The 23136-nt window shown below is 43.8% G+C and overlaps 1 long non-coding RNA gene across 1 annotated transcript; it reads left to right on the plus strand.

The window, feature by feature from the left end:
• The first annotated feature begins 5133 nt into the window (after positions 1-5133).
• Positions 5134-23136, plus strand: LOC144683787 (uncharacterized). Its single transcript, XR_013577336.1, has 2 exons — positions 5134-5327; positions 22435-23136. It is a non-coding gene; the product is annotated as an uncharacterized LOC144683787 (long non-coding RNA).

Genomic DNA, 23136 nt, shown 5'->3' on the forward strand with positions numbered 1-23136 from the left:
AACAATTTCTCCTTTAACTCCTCTCACTTCCTCCAAATAAAAGGTGTGGCTATGGGTACCCGCATGGGCCCCAGCTATGCCTGTCTCTTTATGGGGTATGTGGAACATTCCTTGTTCCAGTCCTACTCCGGCCCCCTTCCACAACTCTTTCTCCGGTACATCGATGATTACTTTGGTGCTGCTTCATGCTCTCGTCGGGACCTGGAAAAATTTATTAATTTTGCTTCCAATCTCCACCCCTCCATCATTTTCACATGGTCCATCTCTGACACTTCCCTTCCATTCCTTGACCTCTCTGTCTCAATTTCTGGTGATAGACTGTCCACCAATATCCATTACAAGCCTACCGACTCCCACAGCTACCTCGACTACAGATCCTCACACCCCGCTTCCTGTAAGGACTCCATCCCATTCTCTCAGTTCCTTCGCCTCCATCGCATCTGTTCTGATGATGCTACCTTCAAAAACAGTTCCTCTGACATGTCCTCCTTCTTCCTTAACCGAGGTTTTCCACCCACGGTCGTTGACAGGGCCCTCAACCGTGTCCAGCCCATCTCCTGCGCATCCGCCCTCACGCCTTCTCCTCCCTCCCAGAAACATGATAGGGTCCCCCTTGTCCTCACTTATCACCCCACCAGCCTCCGCATTCAAAGGATCATCCTCCGCCATTTCCGCCAACTCCAGCATGATGCCACCGCCAAACACATCTTCCCTTCACCCCCCCTGGCGGAATTCCGTAGGGATCGTTCCCTCCGGGACACCCTGGTCCACTCCTCCATCACCCCCTACTCCTCAACCCCCAACTATGGCACCTCCCCATGCCCAGGCAGAAGATGCAACGCCTGCCCCTTCACTTCCTCTCTCCTCACCGTCCAAGGGCCCAAACACTCCTTTCAAGTGAAGCAGCATTTCACTTGCATTTTCCCTAACTTAGTCTACTGCATTCGTTGCTCCCAATGCGGTCTCCTCTACATTGGAGAGACCAAACGTAAACTGGGCGACCGCTTTGCAGAACACCTGCGGTCTGTCCACAAGAAAGACCCAAACATCCCTGTCACTTGCCATTTTAACACTCCACCCTGCTCTCTTGCCCACATGTTTGTCCTTGGCTTGCTGCATTGTTCCAGTGAAGCCCAACGCAAACTGGAGGAACAGCACCTCATCTTCCGACTAGGCACTTTACAGCCTTCCGGACTGAATATTGAATTCAACAACTTTAGAGCTTGAACTCACTCCCCCATCCCCACCCCCTTTCCGTTTCTTCCCCCTCCCTTTTGTTTTTTCCAATAATTTATATAGATTTTTCTTTTTCCACCTATTTCCATTATTTTTAAATGTACACCTGTAATGCCCTGTCAGTCTTTCCACCCCACCCCTACTAGAGCTGTACCTTGAGTGTCCTGCCATCCATTCTTAATTAGCACATTCTCTTAGATAATATCACCACCTTTAACACGTCTTTGTTCCTTTGTCTGTGACATGTTTTGATTATCTGCTCCTATCACTGCTTGCTTGTCCCTACTACCCCCCCCCCCCCCACCCCACCCCCCACCTTAAACCAGCTTATATTTCACCCCTCTCCTAACTTTACTCAGTTCTGCTGAAGGGTCATGAGGACTCAAAACGTCAACTCTTTTCTTCTCCGCCGATGCTGCCAGACCTGAGTTTTTCCAGGTAATTCTGTTTTTGTTTTGGATTTCCAGCATCCGCAGTAGTTTTTTGTTTTTATCTCTGGCATTTAACTTACTAGACTGTGCCAGAGTATCAAATATGGACAGCCTTCTAGTTCTGATTGGAGTTACATTTGCAGAAAGACACACACTGCTAGAACAGATGTCAGGAGCTCTTAAAAAAAAATTCTTCGGAAAACATTCCTTTCCAGCAGCATTCATGGCAAAAATGAACCATTCAGCAGTAAGTCAGAAAATGGAGGATACAATGTTAATGAGATAGCGAGATCGTTTAGAAACAGGATGCAGGGGTCAGTACAAAAGGAGATTTGTAACTAGAAACAATGAGGATAGAAACACCTTTGACAATTATGGCAGGAGAAAAGAATTAGGGAATTACAACGAAAAAGAATGAACCCCAGAAATGCCCAGAGTGTGGGTCAATTGGTGTTTTAGATGCGACTCAAAATACCATTATGCAATGAACTGTCCTGAACAATATAATAAGGGCCAGAATTTTATGTTTGGTGTGCAGGCACATGCCCGACACACCCAAGCGTAATATGACGCGCGATGACGTCGGGCTGAGAGATTTGGAGGAGTGAAACTTGGAGGAGTGCGAAGTGTGTAAGGATAAGGTGAAGCTATGAATGAATGTGAGGTCAGAGTTATGCTTCACATTACAGACATAGGATTACATAGAACATATGGTACAGAAACAAGGCATTTTGCCTAACCAGTCATGCCAGTGTTTATATTCCACGTGAGCCCCCTCCCATCTTTTCTCATCCAAATCTAGCATTATAACTTTCTTCTCCCTCATATGCTTGAATTATTTCCCTTTAAATGCATCTCTACTATTCACTTCAACACACTCCCTGTGGTAGTGAGCTCTACATTCTTACCAATCTTTAAGTGAAGATGTTTCTTCTGAATTCCGTATTGGATTTCTTGATGATTATCTTATGTTGATAGCGTCTGTTTACGATCTTCCCCACAACAGGAAATATTCTCTCTCTATCCACTTTATAAAAATCTTTCATGTTTTAAAAGGCCTCTGTTAGATCATCCTTCAGCCTTTTTTCAAGGGGGAAGAGACCCAGCCTGTCAATCCTTCAGTGATATGTATACCCACAATTTCTGGTATAATCCTTGTAAATCCTCTTCACCCTCTCCAGTGCCTCCATCATTTTTATAATATGGCCAGCAGAACTGCACATGGTCCTCTAAGTGTGGTCCAACCGAGGTTCAACACAGGTTGATAGCATGTGAGGCTAGTGGTTCATTTGTTAAAGATTTTCGGGCCTTATCCAATTTTCCCCTCACTGACCGTAAGGACATGTTAGACATGATTTAAATTACATATCTTCCTGACCAAACACAAATGTTTTATTAAGCTCAAACTTCAGCCATTATCTGTTGTATCTTCAGCTTTTATTTACTTTAGATGAGAGATTTAACAAGAGCTGGACTCGAAAATTCACCTGAGCACATTTATTGTAAACACAGACGTTATCTTGTTTTAACTGATATTTTACCTTCTCAGCCAAATGCCCCACATTCTTGGCTGGACTTTTGGACAGACTGTTGTGCAGACTCAGGATATATCATTTTGGGGGAGAGGATAGCCAAAAAAATGAATGGCCATGATCAGCCCTGTTCCATAGATCCACGTGTCCAGCCAACTGATCATGAAGTCATAGTTGCAGCCAAAGATACCAGAGTAAATGTAAGAGATTAGAACAGTGTGTAGGAGAAGCATCTTTATGGAGAGAGTTGGGAAGCACTGAAATTTTCTTCCAGAGTTAGTGGTTGAAGCAGAAACATTCTGGATTAAATTGAATAAATGGATGAAGGAAAGGGTTTGAAGGGATCTGGGAACAAACTTGTCAAATGAGATAGAACTATTTGCTCACATGGAGCAGGTAAACACTGACTGATTAGGTAGAATGGCTTGTTTCCATGCTGCAACTTATATGCATTATATACATTTCAAGGTAAGCAGCCCTAAAAATGTTCATTAGCTTTACTGATACTCACCTATGGGACAAAGAGGAACCCCAGTGATGGAAGGATGATGGAAAGATACTAATCTTATTAATAAAAAGGGATTAAAAAGTAGAAAATGTAGTAACTCAGAAGCTCAATCTGATAAATGCACCAAACCAGAAAGTTTCAGACTTAATCCCAATATCAGCTCGATAGTATCCAAAGAATACAAACATCTACTGTATCGAGGGAATATATTTGGCAGATAGTGAGGGAATATATTCAGCAGAGTTATCACTCTTAATTGCTATCCATGGCTCCTGATGCAAGAGCGCATGGATGGATATTGTTAAGAACAGAACTGGACGTCGATAAGATGCTGCCTTCATGTGTTATAGAAATTCAAACAAGGAGTTAGCCACTGCTTGCTGAACCAGGCTCAGGGTTCCTCTGGGCTGTGGGGAAACCTGCTACCTGTTGGTGGCCTTAGTTCCATTTTCCATGAGTAGCATCAACAAGGGCTATGATACATGTTCTTTTGTTGCAGCTTTTTTCCAGCTGCTCTCTGTTTCTACTTGAGCTACAAAAAGGACCATATTATTTTCATTGACAACATACTGAATAAGTTTAGTTTTGAGCTCATTCGATGCTTTCCTTTTCATAAAGGCATTGTTTAGCATGGTGCTGATTCATACAGCTGTGAGAAACACATATAGCACTGGAAGCACTAGAGTTTTCCCCTTAGCTAGGGAAAAGAAATCTGTTTCAGCCCCTCACTACTGTTGTGTGTGTTATAATGATATAAAAGCACCAATCACTCATAAGGGATTGGGTAAACATGTTGTGGGTTCATTTATTAATTCTAGGTACATGTGAACAGATATACATGGACAGAAAGCTTGAAGACATCAGAGCTGTGTGTACTCTGCTTAAAACTCAAAACGAAACTAAAACTGGATGTCATGACATACTTCCTTTCAGTGATGTAATGCGGCTATCCTTTAAAGGCATATTGAAACAATTATCATCCACTGACTAAAAAATGTGTGTATGTGAAAGTTGAGGGCAGATTAGAGGCTGGCTTTGCACTCCTCCACAATAAATAGATGAATAGACAGACAGCATTCACTCAAGGCTCCATTCCCTCAACAGGTGTCAGCAAACAACACATTTTGTGGGGCAGCAGAGTTGCTAGAACTTTGTTAGGAACTTTAAATTTTCCCTCAGATTCCTGCATTTAACCCAAAGGAAATGAGGGGAAAAATATTGCATACGCCCAGTTCCGAAAATACTTGATTTGTGAATATATCTACCATTCTCAGTTAATTAATAAAACTGATGAGACTTTTACCAGAGTCCACTGTTGCATTTTTTTGTTCCCTCTTGTTTGAGGAATGACTCGTATGGTTCATTGCCAAAAGATAATGTTTAAAGTTGCCAAATACTTGGCAAATAATCTGATGCAAGAGCCAGTCTGTGCAGGTACTGAAAGGATCAGTACAGACACTGTCCTTGAGAACTCTACTTATAGAGCCAGACTTGATCCGGCAACCTGCAGGCTTCATAATAGCTGAAACATTTGCCTGATAGGTTTGAAAGATGGAAGCTACAGGCTGGAGAACAGGACTAATGATTGTATGTGTTACTTTATTGGTCTTTTGTTCTCAGGTAGGTGAAATTGTTAGTTTGATCTAGACACTTGCAAAATAACAAGAGATGATGCTTGTTTATGTGTGGTAGATGTTTCTACAATATTAAATCTTTTTCATTTCTGCTTACCTAGGTTTTCTTTATTCTGGGAAGGAAGATCTAAAATTATTAAAACAAGTGCAGGGCAGGTCTGCTGAAGTTGAATCTAAATTAATACTTATCAGTAATGCATTGTCCTGTTGACAATGTTGAATATTTGTACTGGTCCAATACAAATCTTCTTCACATTTGAGAGCAACTCCAATGTCAAGAGGTGGGAGCATTTAATTTGGAATTATTAACTGCTCGCATATAACCAGGAGCATTCAGCAGTTAAAATAATGGAGTAGAATTTTCATGCAGATTCTCCTGATCAACCTGCATAATTTGGAAACCCTAGAGAAATTCTTGAGAAACGGTGTAAATGCTGGAGTTTGTCCAGATCTTCCGTTGTAGTAACACCTGATGAATGGGAGAACCCCATAGAAAATCTATCCCAATTACCCAAAATAGTGAGATTACTTTGACTAAGAAGAATTGAAATAAGGGGGAAAAAAAATTATTCAGACATGTCCCCTCATGTGACAGTGCCACATGAGCTGGGACATGTCAATGAATTTTTATAAAAATTTTATGGATGAGGTTTCATGGTAAATGCGAAGGCCGCCTGGGCTCTTTGCCTGCCCGCCAACCTTAAGGTTGGGTGGGCAGCTCTGGTAATTGTTTCAAGTGGTTGTTAAATGGCCTTAATAGGCCTTTGACAGTTCGGCAGGCACGTAACCGACCCTGGTGCGCGCCCGCTGAACTGAAGATCGGAATGACGCGCAGTGACGTCAGGACACATGCCCGACCTCACCGCAGGTCATTTTACATGTCAGCAAGCGGGGCCCGCCCCTGCACACTGACCAGAAGATTCAGGCCTATGATTCACTAATCACCTTTCAACTAATTTACTCAGTGTGCCATTTTTAGAGCACTGGTTCACACTGAGTAAATTAGTTGAAAGGTGATTAGTGAATCATAGGCCTGAATCTTCTGGTCAGTGTGCAGGGGCGGGCCCCGCTTGCTGACATGTAAAATGACGTGCGGTGAGGTCGGGCATGTGTCCTGACGTCACTGCGCGTCATTCCGATCTTCAGTTCAGCGGGCGCGCACCAGGGTCGGTTACGTGCCTGCTGAACTGTCAAAGGCCTATTAAGGCCATTTAACAACCACTTGAAACAATTACCAGAGCTGCCCACCCAACCTTAAGGTTGGCGGGCAGGCAAAGAGCCCAGGCGGCCTTCGCATTTACCATGAAACCTCATCCATAAAATTTTTATAAAAATTCATTGACATGTCCCAGCTCATGTGGCACTGTCACATGAGGGGACATGTCTGAATAATTTTTTTTTCCCCTTATTTCAATTCTTCTTAGTCAAAGTAATCTCCCTGAGGCACGGAGCTGCCTCAGGGAGATTTCTGCACTCTTTCGCACGCATGCGCGAATGAGCACCGGCCCCGACTCTCCCTCCTCCCACCGCCTGCACAGGGAGCGCTCAGCGCTTCCGGGTGTGTGTCACACTGGGCGGGCCTTAATTGGCCCGCGCACAGCAGGCAGTGATCAGCTCCATGCCTGCTCCCGCCCAGCCTGCCTGATGGAGAAAATTCTCCCCATAGTCTATTGCTTTTAAAGGAATGTTGAATATTCCTTGGGGGTTCTGTGCAGTATAGATGAGCACTATAGAGAGGCTTGCCAACTTCTCACTCATTTCCATTCTAAGATGATATCCTGTTATAAATTCAAATCTGCTGGAGATATCTCCTTGGGCTCAGTGGTGTCAGTTGCTCACTTAAGTGGTCTGAGCATCTACCTTTTATGGAAGTTGATACTCATGAGGACCCAATTTTAACTCACTCAAAACCCATTCACTTACAGAGGTAAAATCGGGCCCTGACTGTTCTACATTAACCAGTGTGATAAGGTGATAAGTGCGATAAGTTATCACAAGGTGTAACAATGAACATTCCTTATGATCCGGATCAGATTTTCATGGTTTACTCATGTATATTCCTTAAATCGAAGGTCAACTCGACTAACATAAGTGAGGTGCAGTTTGATTCAAAATATAAACTCTTTTAATCCACGGTAAATTAAACATACAGGACAATGAGAGCCATTTGGAACAATTGTACAAGATCAATACATGTACTGTTACAAAGATAAAGAACATAAGTGCCAACTCACTCATATTATTCAACTTAAAGGAACAATCTCTCTGCATCTTTATTTTTTAATACTGAGGTATTAGGTGTCAACCTGAATGTCCAGACATGTTGACAAATTGTTGGTTTGGTCTCTGAGAGAAACAACGTTCCATCTAGCATTTCTTTATCTTTCGTCTGCCTGCAGTACCATTACCCAGTACAGGGCTCAGAATAATCACTTTTAGGAAAGCTTTTACTCAAAACACGCTAAACATAACTCTTGTCCAGGTACTTTGTGTGAAAAATTGGCCAAAGAATTCTGAACTCTGGCTCAGGTTCCCTGTAGACATTTAGGGGGAAATTTACTCTGTGCACTACTTGTAGTAAGATTGGTAATGAGTTCTTTATAAAAGCATTTACGATTTTCATGCAAATAGTGTATACATGAACTTTTCCAGGTTAGTGCTTTAAGTTTCTTTGGAACACTAACTCTGTAAATGTTACAGATTCCTTAACCAGTCTGACTAGGTTTGATTTCTACACACCAGCCCCGGTATTTACAGGAAAGTGGGCAGCATCCAGTGGAGAGAAAAGATGGCTGTTTAACATGTTGAGGCTTAGGAAACAAAGAGCCTAACAGATTTAAAGGCAGGACCTCTTTAAAATTTCTTTTATCATTTCCCATCCAGCAGCTGGCCAAATTGGTAGGCTGGTCGGCTGCCAGCAGGCAAACCAGCGCCAGGAGGCCACAGCCAGGTAGCTATGGGAATGGTCCCCAGTAATCTGGAGGGGGAGAGACCAGGGATTGGTGTTGAGTGTGGTTGGGGAGGTCGGTGATCATGATAGGGGAAGAGAGAGGCTGACATTGGCCAAGAGGAGACCGAAGGTTTCCTAACAGGGCAGTGGTGGAATACTCCTGCTCCTCTTGGCCTACAAAAGTGCTGAAAGGTCACTTAACTTAAAGGGGAGTGTAGTAAGTATGGTTTTATTTAGTGTGTAATGTACCTCTTAAGAATAATACTTGTTAGGCAAGATCACATGATCTGTAATAACCAATGGGAGAGTAGCGTGGGCTACCTCAGCAGTCAGCGTAGAGCTAGAGTTGGGGCTGAAAGCACACGTGTAGTTGCTGCTGAGTATATTGTAAATAAACTTAATATTTCCACCCAATAAGTGTCTGCAGATCAACTCTATCATTAATAGCACAACTCTGCCACCCTACATCAGGGAGACAGTGGTCTAGTGGTAAAGATCACTAATCCACAGGCCAGGGGGACATGGATTCAAATCCCGCAATGGCAGCTGGTGGGATTTAAAATCAGTTAATAAATTTGGAATAAAGAACTAGTCTCAGTAATAGTGACCGTAACAACTATCATTGTTGTAAAAACCCTTCTGGTTAACTAATGTCCTGTAAGGTATGAAATCATCTGTTCTCACCCAGTCTGGCCTATGGCTGCGGGCCCACAGCAATGGTTGACTCTTAACTGCCCCCTGAAATGGCCTAGCATGGCACTCATTTCAAGAGCAATTAGGGATGGGCAACAAATGTTGGCCTACGGCAATACCCACATCCCATGAAAGGATTAAAAAAAAACTGCTTGAGCTAGCAGTGTCTGCTTCCCTTTTGATGCTGGGTTTTTATAGTCCTGGAAAATTGGCATGGCAACTGTTAAACATAATTCAGGCTCCCAATTGCACAATGGGAGCTGGATTTCAGAATGCTATTATTTGAATATGAATATGAAGCCCCTCCAAGTCAAACAATCTCGAGCCACAAAACTGCTGCTGTGGAAGTAGTGGCAGGGATGTGTGTAATAGGTTGGGGACACTTGTCCTGTTGTCAAATTTTTAACCTCTTCATGATCCTCTCCTGCCCATTGTGGAAGAATTAATATTGAGGTGCAAAGTCTTTGTGAAGAATTACTCAAAATGTCTGCAATTTATTCTTAATATTTAGCATTCTGTGTCTGTAAATAACTGAACTATTTATTTGGTGGTTCTCAGTGTTATCCACAATCTACTTTTCTGCCACCCCAGTTACTCTATGCAACATTAATGTGAATTTAACCTCAGCTAACCTTTGAAGATAAGAACATTTGAAATAGGAACAGGACCTTATTGCTGTTCAATAAGATCATGGCTGAACTTCTCCATGTCCACCTTCCAAACATATTCCTTGTTTAGGTGCCTGGATAAGTCTTGGAGCCAAGTTCACAACAGCCAAAGTATATGACACCCTGACAATGCAGACTCACAACTTGCTACGAAAACACACAGTAGACGAAGTGCAAGTTTGGAAATAGCAATTTCGTTAACAACAACCTTAACAATGCTTGTCATCCATTGTCAGCCCATAGTCCCTTACTTCAATGCTTTTTTTAATATTACTACACCAATGAGGTGCCACTCCAGTGGCTTCAGCATAGCTGCTAGAAAGCTGCTGTGCTTAAGTGAGGAACCTTGAGATGCTTGTAGTTGCCCTTTTGCTGGTCTCCCAGTCCTTTTTTAAATTTTTTGAACCTTTTAAAGTATTGTAATTCTGCTGAATTAATTCGCATGCAGGTACTGATTATGAATTTAATCTGTTTATTAGTATATTATTCTTCATTTTCTATTTAGCAATTAATTTGCATTTTTAAAAATTCTAGTTGGATTCAAAGCCCATCCAGAATGAAGTATTTCAGAGATCCCCTCTTCTTAGACGTGTTTCCCGGAACACTCCTTTCTGGAGGATGCTCATTGGCAGTAAACCCATTCAAGCCTACTGTCAGCACCACTACGAGTGCCGCACAAAATCCTGCAGGTACTGCCAGTGTAAGATAATTATGTTGGTGACAAATAACCGCCTGTACATAATTTTGTGCAATTGCAAATAACTCTCCTCGAGTTCAAACCCCTGTGGTATAACAGTGACTAACCTGCTTACACATCAGGCTCCAAATGCAGTATAGTAACTTCAAATAATGCTGTGACCATTCCACTCCACATGCACAGTAAGGGTTGAATTTTACCAGCCCTCTAGGAATGGGCTGGGAGGAGAGCAGGGCAGTAAAATGGTGAGGAAAAGCAGGGGGTGGCGTGCCTGTCATCTTCCTGCTGCCAGCAGCAGGGAAAGTGGAGGACGGCCCTCCCACCCAGACACCAATTAAGTGACTTAAATGGCCAATTAAGAGTCTCTCCCTGCCACCGCTGGCATTTTACCAATGGCAGGTGGGTTAGGATGGCCATTGATGGAGTTCAAGATTACCTGACACTCTGCTTTCCATGACCCATGACACGGAAGGAATTTCCTTGACACTAACCTGGATGCCAAGATGAATCCGGTGAACTGGTCTACTGAGCAGTGAATGTGGGACCCAACTATATGGCTCCATACTTGGATCTGACCTGGATACCAGTTAAAATACCAGGATGCTTTTTGGCTCCCTTATGGGGTTTGGGGCAACTTACCTCTTTGGCCAGCACCACTTTTCCACACCTCCTTTATTCCCATAGTGGCACTGGCTAAGTTTTCAGTAAAGTGACCTCCCTCTGACCTCTGATGCCACAGCAGGATCAGGAGAGGAGGTCACTAGACATAAAAAATTCAAGACATAAAGGCATCTGGCACCAGAGAGGGGACAGACCAGCTGAAAACCAGATTGTCTGGTATATAACCGGATGAATGGTCATTCTGTGGTAGGCCCTCCGCTACATGGGAAAAGCATCTGGTGAACCTTGGTGACCTCACTGTGGGCCGGGATGGGGAAATATAGGGGAGTGTGACCTTCCTTTTTGGGCACTTTTTGGCCCCTTGCTGAGGCCTGCCTGACTGGACCTGATGTACCAGGTTCTGCTGTCAGGTTGTGAGGGTCCTGTCCTTCCATGGCATCCTTTTCCTTCCAGATGCAGTTCCAGCAGTGGCCACCGCTCCTGGTAATGGTGCTGAGACTGCTAAGCTGTCTGCCCTCTGATTGGCCAGCAGTTCCTATTTGCTGGGCAGCCATCCTTTAAAGGGACAGCAGCCTAGACGGCAACCAATTAGTTGCCTAACCATTGTAAAATGCAGCCGGGAGTCCCTCGATTCGTCCATAACTCTGAATAATATGTCACACCTTTTGCCATAATTGCAAATTAGGGAAGTCTTGCTACAACTGTACAGCACATTGCTGAGACTGTATCTAGAGTACTGTGCACAGTTTTGGTCTACTCAAGGAGGAATATACTTGCATTGGAAACAGTTCAGAGAAGGTTCACTAGGCTTATTCCAGGGATGAAGAGTTTGCCTTATGAGGTGAGGTTGAGCAAGTTGCACCTATACTCATTAGAGTTTAAAAGAAATGAGAGGTGAGCTTATTGGAACAGATAAAATTCTGAGGGGGTTTGACAGGAACGAGAGGGTGTTTCCTTTGGTGGAGGAATTTAGAACCAGGGGCATAGTTTAAAAATAAGGGTCTCCCATTTAAGATAGATGTGAGGGGGAATTTCTTCTCTTAGAGACTGTTTGGGTTCCACCAGGGCCACTCAGTTCCTGACCTCATTACAGCCTTGGTTCAAACATGGACAAAAGAGCTGAACTCTCGAGGTGAGATGAGAGTGACTGCCCTTGACATCAAGGCCGCATTGGACCGAGTGTGGCATCAAAAGTCCTAGCAAAACTGAAGTCAATGTAAATCAGTGGGAAAACTCTCTGCTGTTTGGCGTCATATCAAAGGAAGAAAGGAAGATGGTTGTGGTTGTTGGAGGTCAATCACCTCAGTTCCAGGACATCACCGAAGGAGTTCCTCAGGGTAGTGTCCTAGGCCCAACCATCTTCAGCTGCTTCATCAGTGACCTTCCTTCCATCATAAGGTCAGAATTGGGGATGTTCGCTGATGTTCACCATTCACGACTCCTCAGGTATTGAAGCAATCCATGTCCAAATGCAGCAAGACCTGCATAATATCCAGGCTTGGGCTGACAAGTGGCAAGTAACATTCACACCACACAAGTGCCAGGCAATGACCATCTCCAATAAAAGAATCTAACCATAGCCCCTTGACATTCAATGGCACTACCATCGCTGAATCCCCACTATCAACATCCTGGGGTGTTACCATTGACCAGAAACTGAACTGGACTAGCCATATAAATACTGTGGCTACAAGAGCAGGTTAGAAGCTCGGAATCCTGTGGCGAGTAACTCACCTCCTGACTCCCCAAAGCCTGTCCACCATCTGCAAGGCACAAGTCAGGAATGTGATGGAAAACTCCCCACTTGCCTGGATGAGTGCAACTCCAACAATACCCAAGAAGTTCAACACCATCCAGGACAATGCAGCCTGCTTGATTCGCACCCCATCCATAAACATTCACTCCCTCCACCACCAACCTACAGTAGCAGCAGTGTGTACCATCTAAGGTAATACAGGAACTCTAAGATGCACCACAGGAACCCATCAAGCCTCCTTAGACAGCTTCTTCCAAACCCATGACCGTTACCATCTAGGAGGACAAGGGCAGCAGGCACATGGCACCACCACCTGGAAATTCCCCTCCAAGCCACTCACCATTCTGACTTGGCAATATATCACCATTCCTTCACTGTTGCTGGGTCAAAATTCTGGAATTCCATCCCTAACAGTACTGTGGGTGTACCTACACCACATGGACTGCAGCAGTTCAAGAAGGCAGCCTTCCCTTAGCCTGGGAATAGGAGCTGGAGGCAGCTACTGAGGAGGAAAGGAGGTCTAGAAGGGGGAGGAGGCCAGGAGTGCACAGTCAGCCTCCAGGGGAGCCACCTTTGGGAGGACAGGCGCAGGCTCAAGGGGCGCAAGGCCAAGAGGTAGACCAAGGCGGAAGGGGCCGCAGAAGACATTATTATCCTGCTGCCAGGGTATACAGGCGGCGAAGCAGCTACCTCAATATGTCTGAGGTGCAGTGCCGAAGGAGGCTCCGTCTCTCAAGGGAGACAGTCAACTATATCTGTCAGATGATTGGGCCTGAAATCTCCGCTAACTGTGTGTGGACACCCCATGCCAGTGGCTCTGAAGGTCACATCTGCCCTCAACTTCTATGCCTCTGGCTCCTTCCAGGGCTCAGTGGGTGATCTTTGGGATACACCACAATCAGCTGTCCATACTTGTGTCAAGCAGGTTACAGACACTCTGGTCAGCCATGCATTAACCTTCATCCACTTCTGTTGGGACCAGGCAAGCCAGACACAGTAAGCCAGAGGCTTCCCCAACATCCAAGGTGCTATAGACTGCACACATGTGGCCATCAAGGCGCCAGCAGGTGAGCCCAGTGCCTTCGTCAACAGGAAGGGCTTCCACTCCATGAACATGTAGATAGTGTGTGATCACAGGATGCAGATTCTGCAAGTTTGTGCAAGGTACCCATGACGCTTACATACTCAGACACTCCCAGGTACCGGGGCTTTTCAGTGCTCCAGCTCAGCTTGATGGATGGCTGTTGGGTGACAAGGGCTATCCCCTCAGAAGGTAGCTCATGATGCCTCTCTGCCACCCAAGAACAGAAGCTGAGCAGCGCTATAATAGGAGCCAGGGCACCACAAGGACTGTGGCGGAGAGAACTATCGTTCTTCTCGAGATGCACTTCCGATGCCTGGACCACTCAGGAGGCGCACTCCAATATCCCCCAGATCGTGTCTCAGTGATAGTGGTTGCATGCTGCACTCTGCACAATCTTGCGCTGGAAAGGGGGGATGCAGTGGATGGTGAAGACATCGATGCAGTGGCTGCGGCTGCACACGATGAGTCCAGCAGTGGTTCCAAGGATAAGCATGCACATGGAAATGCTGAGGGGGTAGACGCTGACCCAGGCATACTCCAGGGAGGCAGGGACACCCGGGAGGCTTTAATCCAACAAACCTTCAGCTAGCACACCACAGATGGACCTCCAGGACAAGCCTGAGCTGTAGGCTCCATACTCGTCACCTAAGTGCAAAATCTGCCAGGTTAGGAACAGTAACTAAGGGCCTTGTTAATAAAGCTGAATGTCCAACAAAGCAATCATTACATTTTTGAAAACCATCCACATGCAGAAGAAAAGAGGCAGCCTCAGCCAAGGTGACATATCTGAATTTAATATGTTAAGCAAACCAACTTATGCCAAAAAAAAAGGACAATGGTGTTACAAATTAGAACAAATCATAAGGACCTCATTTCGGGCCAACACAAAAGCACCAGTGAAAAACCTGTGGTGTGCCTAAGGTGCTTAGGTTTTCGTTTCCGGGTGCTGTCCCATTGCTTGGAGTGGCATCTGAGACAGCCTGCTGACTCTGCTGTCCTGTTGGCCTCGATGACCTTGGCAGTTGTCCTCTGGCGCGCGGAGCCTGTGCTGGCCCCACCTGGGAGGGAGCTGCCAGTTCCACAGCTGCCATCTCCCCAGTCGTCGCAGCCTCACTTGATGTTATGGTCACTGGGAGAGGGGTGGAGGAGGTGCCACCCTCATCCGGAGTGCTCTGAGAGGTGCCTGCAGAGAAGACAGGCAGCTATTGCGCCAACATGAGGTCGCTTTGGAACTCCCTGCTCACCGTGGATGGATGGGCACCAAGCTGGGAAACTTGGTGCTCACACCATCTCCCACACCAGCTGAAGTCAATGCTGGTGTGAGGGCTTGCTGGTTAGAGCGCATCCCCTGGAAGCCCTGATGGGTCTCCTGGGGAAGCCTCTACACGAGAGTCGCCACTCTCTCTATGGAGGACGCTTGGCACTCGGACGTGTGGCTCATTGCTTCGGCGATCAACCACATAGACTCCTCCAACATGGAGACCAAGCCAAGCATAGCCTCATGTATCTCCCCCAGATGCTCCTGCACACCTGGCCATATTTCCTGCCCCTGCTGCGTCGCGGACGACTTCAGAGGGACATCATCAGGCACCGACTGAGCATATACCTGGTCCTCTGCAGTCCTCTGACTGCTGGCGCCATGGGCACTCTCTGTCTCTGCCAGCTCCTCCAGCGACTGTGAAGTGCCCTCACCACTGTGCCCCGGGACACTAGCCGATGTTCTAATTGGGGAACAGAACAAGAAGCTGTGTTCACTAAAATCAAACATCTAGTTACGACAATGCCAGTGGTGAAGTACTATGATATCAAAGATGAAGTCACCTTGTAGTGTGATGCCAGTGAGACGGGTCTAGGAGCAACTCTGAAGCAGCATGGACAACCAGTCACATTTGCATCCAGGGCACTAATGCAAACTGAACGATGCTATGCTCAGATTGAGATTGTCTGGCTATTGTTTTTTCTTGTGAGCATTTTAATCAATACCTGTTTGGGAGAGACAAAGTAACAGTGGATTCCAACCACAAGCCCCTTCAAAGCATTTTCACAAATTGCTTCTATCTGTTCCAAAGTGTCTGCAAAGAATGATTTTTTGTTTACAACGATATAATCTGGTGTGGCATACAAGCAAGGGAAACATCACAGACATGTTGTCGAGAGCAGCGCTCCCATGAAGAATGTTGTGGCTGCTCCAACAGACTACGAAATCTTCCAGATTCAATGTGAAGCAGCAGCTAGACATGAGCCTGGAAGTCATCAACCCGGAAGAGACATTGTATCTGATAAACAAGCGACTTGCTCAAATTAAGTGAACTACCCAACAAGATACAACTCTACAAGTGCTACAAGAAGTAGTGATCTGTGATCACAAGAGCCTACTGGGCATAACGAGATGAAATAACAGCCTAGGATGGCATCTTGTAGAAAGGAAATAGTCATCATCTCTAAGGAGATGAGAAGAAAGATGCTGAAGCGCATCCATGCAAGCCATCAAGGAATTGAAATGACTGAGAATGGAAAGAGAAGTGCTCTATTGGTCAAACATAAGCAGTGAAATTAAAGACCACATTGGCAGTGTGGTGCATGTAATGAGTACCAAGCTAAACAAGCTAGAGAGCCGTTGATGATGCACGACATCCCAGGCAGACCATGGATGAAGCTGGGAGTAGTCTTTTTCTCTATAGCAGGAATGGATTATCTTGTAGCTGTAGACTACTATTCTGAATACTGGGAGTTAGACCAGCTGACTTCAACGACAATGGGAGAAATAGTAGAATGTCTGAAAGCATACTTCAGTCAGTACGGCATTCCAGACATTGTGATGAGTGACAATGGTCCTCAGTTCACAAGTGAAGAATTCAGCCAATTCACAGAAGATTGGGAAATTCAGCATGACACATTATCTCCACACTATCCCCAGTCAAATGAAAAAACTGAGGTGGCATTGAAAATTACTATAGGACTCGTCAAGCGATTGAGCACATCTAGCACTTTTGTACACAAGGCAATTCTCAAGTGGAGAAACACACCAGCTGAAGGCATGAAAGGTAGTTCTGTCCAGAAATGAAAGTCATGCCACACGCAAACTACTCTTCCAATAGCAGAAAAGCTTCTGAAACCAGAAGTAGTAACAGGCATGAGTGAAAAGCTCAAGGTGAAATGACAGCCAAATTTCAGTTTGACAAGACTGCCAAACCATTACCAGAAATGAGCACAGGAGAGCGAGTCAGGGTGCAAATCATCAATGTTCCCAACAGGAATCAGCCCCCATGTGGAAACTTGGCACGTTTGTAGAGAAATTGTAACCTCAGTTGTATGCAGTGGAAGTGAATGACCAGGTATACCGGCTTAACTGCAGGCATCCGGAACAACTAGCGAAACTAGTTCCTTCACAGTAATGGGCCAGTCAGGGAGAAAGGATCTCACCAGCTGCACTGAGTACAGAACTACCATCAATCCCAGAGGTCCAGAGTCCCCAACAACTGCAATGGAACAACAACAGTCACCAAGGCAACAAGGGCCATGGGAACGACACCTCTCCAGATAAGGAACTTCACCCAGATGACCAACTAATGTAAACGCACACGTGTTACATTAAGGTTTAAAGGTTATGTGTGCAATGCATGTTCAGAGACTGACCAGCAGAACAAAGAGTTGTTAATGCATGAGAACAATGGGCGTATAGTGAGTAACTTGGGTAACTCACTCACACATGATCGTGCATGCAAATGTGTCTTTTGTTCACTAGGAAAAAGGGGCTGTTTGTATCTTTTGTTTGATCTGAAAAGGGGGATGTTTGGGTTCTTGAAATGCAACAATTATTAAGTGTACTACCTGGCTTGCCATAGTCATGTTACTCTGCTGTGAGGCAAGCTGACTGTTGGCTGCCATTTCTCTTCAGTTCAATAAAGCCTCTCACAGAGAACACACTGAAGAAGTACAGCTGTCCTTATACATTAAAGAGGTGGGGTGGCAATATTGATTAAGGAGAACATTGCAGTGCTGCAAAGAGAGGATGTCCCAGAGGGGTCAAGGACAGAATCCATTTGGTTAGAGCTAAGGAACAAAAAAGGTGCAATTACATTGTTTGGTGTAGTCTATAGGCTACCAACTGGTGGGAAAGATTTAGAGGGACAAATCTGCAAGGAAATTACAGAGAAGTGCAAGAATTACAGAGTAGTTATAATGGGGGACTTCAATTATCTGAACATAGACTTGGATAGCAGTATTGTAAAGCACAGATGGGGGCAAGAATTCCTAGAGTGTTTTCAGGAGAATTTACTACAGTAGTACGTTTCCAGTTCAATGAGAAAGGAGGCATTTCTGGTATTAGTTCTGGGGAATGAGGTGAATCAAGTGTCAGTTGGGGACAGTGATCATTGTGTTATAAGCTTTAGGTTGGCTATGGAGAAGGACAAGGAGCGATCCAGAGTAAGAATAAATAACTGGAGGGAAGCCAACTTCGATGGGATAAGAATGGATCTGGCCCAGATAAATTGGAATCAAAGGTTAGCAGGCAAAACAGTAACTGAACAATATGCTGTCTTTAAAGGAGAGAGAATTCAAGTATAGCCAAGGCATATTCCTATGAAGGGAAACAAATCCCTGTTTCCTGGATGATGAAAGAGATACAGATTAACATGAAGCAGAAAAAACATTGCCAGGCTAAAGACTCTTGCTGATTGGTTAAAAACACCTGGTCCAAGAGAAATATTCTTTGAACATCTATGTCTTTTAAGACTCTCAGTCAGAGAGTGAGTGTGTGCCAGGGTGCCTTAGAAGCAAACTGCAAGGAAAAGACTCTCTCTCTGCACCACCTTTGTATTAAACCTTCTTCAGCAACATCTCATCAGGATAACTCATCTGTTTTTTTTTGAAAGTCTGCAATGTTGTGATAAATAAGAGTCATCAAGGACAATTTCACCAAAAAAATCCATCTGAAGGAACTTCCAGACCCATTGCGACCATAATTCTGTTAGATCAACAGCGTCGAGATCTCTTTGAGTTTTAAAATTCCTTTTTAAAAAAAACTTCCCCATCCTCCAGCCTCTGCAGGGGACTGTGTTTATTTTGTCCTGTTTTGTGGCTGTGTGTGAGTGTGTATGGGGGAGGCGGGGTTCGAATATCTGCTTTTTAAGAAAGAGGAAAATCATTATACTTCTAAACTACAACTTGTATGTTAACCAGTTTATTAACCTATTTTAAAAAGTAGTTTGTTTTATTATTCTTTTTTTTGTTTACTGAAAGAAGCCTGGTTAGAGTTCTTTTTGTGCTGGGAATAATTATACCAAAGGTAAACAATTGGTCAGTTTTGTCGGTGAATTAAACATTTATACTGTTGTTACGACCTGTGGAGAAGTGGCGCTAGAATTAACTGCGCAGTCCTCCCATCATGGTCATAACATAAGATTGGGGTCCCTCACAAGATTCAAGTGCTGACAACGAGTGATTGGATGCAGATTAATAATAATTGTTAAAGGATAAAAAGACAGACACCAGGTTTCTGATTCATTGGTGACTGACATGGCTTTGGAAGTTGCTATGTCATTTTTAAAGATAGAAGATTTATCTATTACAAAAAGTAACTGAGGCTAAATTAAGGGGGGTGGCAGATAAGTTGAAGTTAGAATTAACCGAAGAGGCAAGGAAAGTAGACATAATTGAGACAGTAGCGCAGCATTTGAAATTGGAAGGGATACAAGAGAGATCACATTCTCCAGGGGTTGAGTCAATTGAGTTAGCTAGGATTAGGTTGCACATGAAGCAGCTTGAACATGAAAAAGAAATGGAGAAACTTAAACTTGAACTGGAAAGAGCAAAAAGATTTAAAGAGCTAGAACTGGAATTTCAGGCAAGAGAGAAGGAACGAGGGAGAGAATAGCAGCTTAAAAGGCTGAAATTTAAAACCAAGGCACCAAATGTTGGGGAACGTTTTGCGGACGGAAGAACTTATCCCAACCCAGAGTCCAGTGGGGAGATGTTTAAATTTGTACATGTCCTTCCAAGGTTTGAGGAAATTTGTAGAGGCATTTTTCTTTTCGTTTGAGAAGGTAGCTAAGCAAATGAAATGGCAAAAAGGAATCTGGATATTACTCCTGCAAAGTAGATTAGTGGGCAGAACTCATGAGGTTTATGCATCACTCTCGGGAGAGGTGTCTATGGATTATGATGCGATAAAGAAGGCTATTCTTAGTGCATACGAGTTGGTCCCTGAGGCACACAAGCAAAAATTTTGAAACATAAGGAAACAGCCTAGGCAGACCTACATTGAATTTGTGAGGGTAAAGCAAACTAGCTTTGATCATTGGATACTGGCACTAATGATAGAGGCCATGTATAAGACCCTTAGGGAAATAATTCTCCTGGATGAATTTAAAAGTTCACTCCCTCCAGCGGTAAGAACTCATGTAGAGAACCAGAAAGTTTCATCAACTAGACAGGCAGTGGAAATGGCTGATGATTACGAGCTTGTCCATCAATCCAAACACTTTTTCTATCACCCCCACAAACCTGAGAAGGATAGAAAGTGGGAGGGTGAAAAGGAAGGCAAGTAGCCAGGGAAGAGAAGGGACAACTGGGAATGTGCTGAAATTCCCTCCTCAGACCAGGAGGAAAGTTATGAGGGTGGGAGTGACGTCCAAAGGCCTAAGTGTTTCCATTGTAACAAGATGGGACACATTTGGGAAAATGGCTGGAAGTTGTGTGGGGAATCGATGGGACTTATTCTGGTACATAAGGGTGATTCAGAAAAAAGTGCCCCAACTGAAAATACAACTGGTCAAGTTGTAACGTTAACTGCAGCTGTGAGTCCGAGTGTGAACACCGCTGTGAATGCGGGTGATGTGGGCAAGATACCTGAAAGCTACAGGGAATTCTTGTCAAAAGGAAAGGTAATTCCTTATTGTTCAAGTGAAGCAGGCAAACCTTTTCTTATACTTGGGAATACAGGGGCTACTGAAACTCTCTTGCTGGGGAAAGGCCTGACTTTTAACCTGAAAAGGAAAAATTTTCAGGGCTATGGGAAAAGGTGGGGGAGTGGTACCAGGTGAATTGTTCTTACAGAAGACAAGCACAGACATGATGGGCTGTATGGCTTCCTTCTGTGCTGTAACCATTCTATGATCTTTTGAATAACCCCCTAGAGCAGGTCACAACCTAACCTCTTGGTTAGAACTTGGTACCTGAAGTGGGAATGTTACACAAGGAGAAAATGTTCATTTTATAATTTAATTTGATCACCCTCTCATTATGTGGAGTCCTCAGCCTCAATCTTTGTATTCCAAATCTCCGTTCACCTCCCTGAGTGCAAATGGCAGAATAGTGTCAATTACTGCCAGATTACAGAGAGTTTTGTGTTGTAGGTTTATGCTCACCATGTCTTGGATTGAAACTGAAAGATTATTACATCCTTTGGACAGAGCATACTTTTGGCCACTTAATTTGGGTTAGGTTCCAAACCAGGTCCCAGTTGTAAGAAAATCACAGGGCTGAAATTCTTCAGAGCTTTTCTTGCCATGTTCACTTTGCTGGATGTGCATTGGAAACCCTGTTTTTGCACAGAACCAGGTCTTCTGCTGTGTTTCCAGTAAAGTTTTGGTGACCGAGTAAAAGAAACTCTGTGGAAATTTACCCCTTATGTCTAACCTGTTGCATTATCTGGATTCCTGGCTTCCTAATAACCTCCATGGGTTACTTAGTAAAAGGGGATTTTGTTATTGAAATTTAATCATCTAAATGTACATTTCCAAATTACATTCAGTGCTCTTAATGTTAACACATAAAACAAACAGGAAATGTTACATTACAGTTTTTGATCTCCTTAATAAACTATCGAAATAGGACCATTAATCTCCCTTTTTCTATTCTCCACTCCCAATAAAACAAGTGGTGTGACAGTTGTGTTTGTGCCAATGATTCACCACATACTGAGTCCTGGTTGAGACTATGGGATAGAGGTACCACTGGAGATTGGGTGTTTCCATACCTCTAATTGCAGTTATTCATTTTCCAATTTTCTCTTACTCTTTCCTCTTAAGGTGCTGACACCGTGGGGAACAGCACCAGTTGTGTGGTACCTCACCTGTGTGGCCAGGGTTCATGTTGGAACTCCACGTTGGCAGGATATTTGGCTGGGAAAAGTAGCCGAAACTAATCCTGTCCTTAACTGTTGTCTAAACACATCTGTTTTTTAAATATACTGTACTGTTAATTTAATGAGACAAATTAAGTATATTTCTATTTGGTTAAGTGTGGTGCAGTTCTTTAGATGAGGGGTCTTAATTTTAAATTAATTTATTTCTCTCAGAGTGACAAAAATGCAATATAGTTCAGTGGCATTAACTGAATCCAAGGCGTCTAAAATACACGGAACCTTGGTCTCTTTCGTGTACATAATGTCTGACTTAAGAGTTTACAAGTAAATTGTGTGTTTTTTCAGTGGGGAATGGACATTGCTAGTAGAAATAAAGAGTAAGGATATCTGAGGAATTGAAGCAAAAAAGAATAACTTTGACAGTATCTTTGCTCAACAAGATATGATGTTGGAATACAATAAATCTTTACTAAAGATTTGATTGTAATAGATATGATTCACATTGTAATGCACACTGCATTATTCTGTTTTTCAGAGATGGACATTGCACACATTCAAAATTTGTGTCCTGAAAAAAGTCTTCCTTGTATTTCATCCATCAAGACAAACTGTATTAAGCAAACTGAACAAGCTGCTGATCCATAATGAAGCCTATTTCTACGGGTCTTATTTACTCTTCTTTTCCCTTTTATGCTTTTGTTCAGTATGTAAAAGCATTGTTCACTCCTCCGTATATATCTTTAATTTTTAAATTATTTCTCTATGGCTTTGTACCTCCCTTCTGTTTTGATCTCCCTGTGAGAGACAATTAGACTCGTGTATTGCTGTTGTTATTGTGATGTAACCATTATGATACTAGATTGACATTAAACATTGCTTGTTATTTTGTTATAAAATGAATGAAAATTGAAAAAAAAATGTGTAACTACACAAAGTTTTAATCCATCATTTACAGTACTTGATATCCAAGTTATCTGTGGGTATTGTGAATGGGGCTCTGGTCAATGCCGTTGGTTAGAGTCCTTTCCTTTTACTCTAAGTTGCTGTTCCAATCCAGCCCAAATTGATGGAATGGGAGTTCCCTGTCTCAGTTGGTTGTAAGGACCTAACCTGAAATGTGTTTGCCACTCCTGTTTCCTGGTGTGACCTGGCTTTTAGAACAAATCTCCACAATCAGGAGACCAATCAGCCTATCCTAGCTCTTCTATCCAGAATAAAATAAACTTACTTTTCCTCA

The sequence above is a fragment of the Cetorhinus maximus genome, chromosome 8, assembly GCF_964194155.1.
Source record: "Cetorhinus maximus chromosome 8, sCetMax3.hap1.1, whole genome shotgun sequence".
NCBI lineage: Eukaryota > Metazoa > Chordata > Chondrichthyes > Lamniformes > Cetorhinidae > Cetorhinus > Cetorhinus maximus.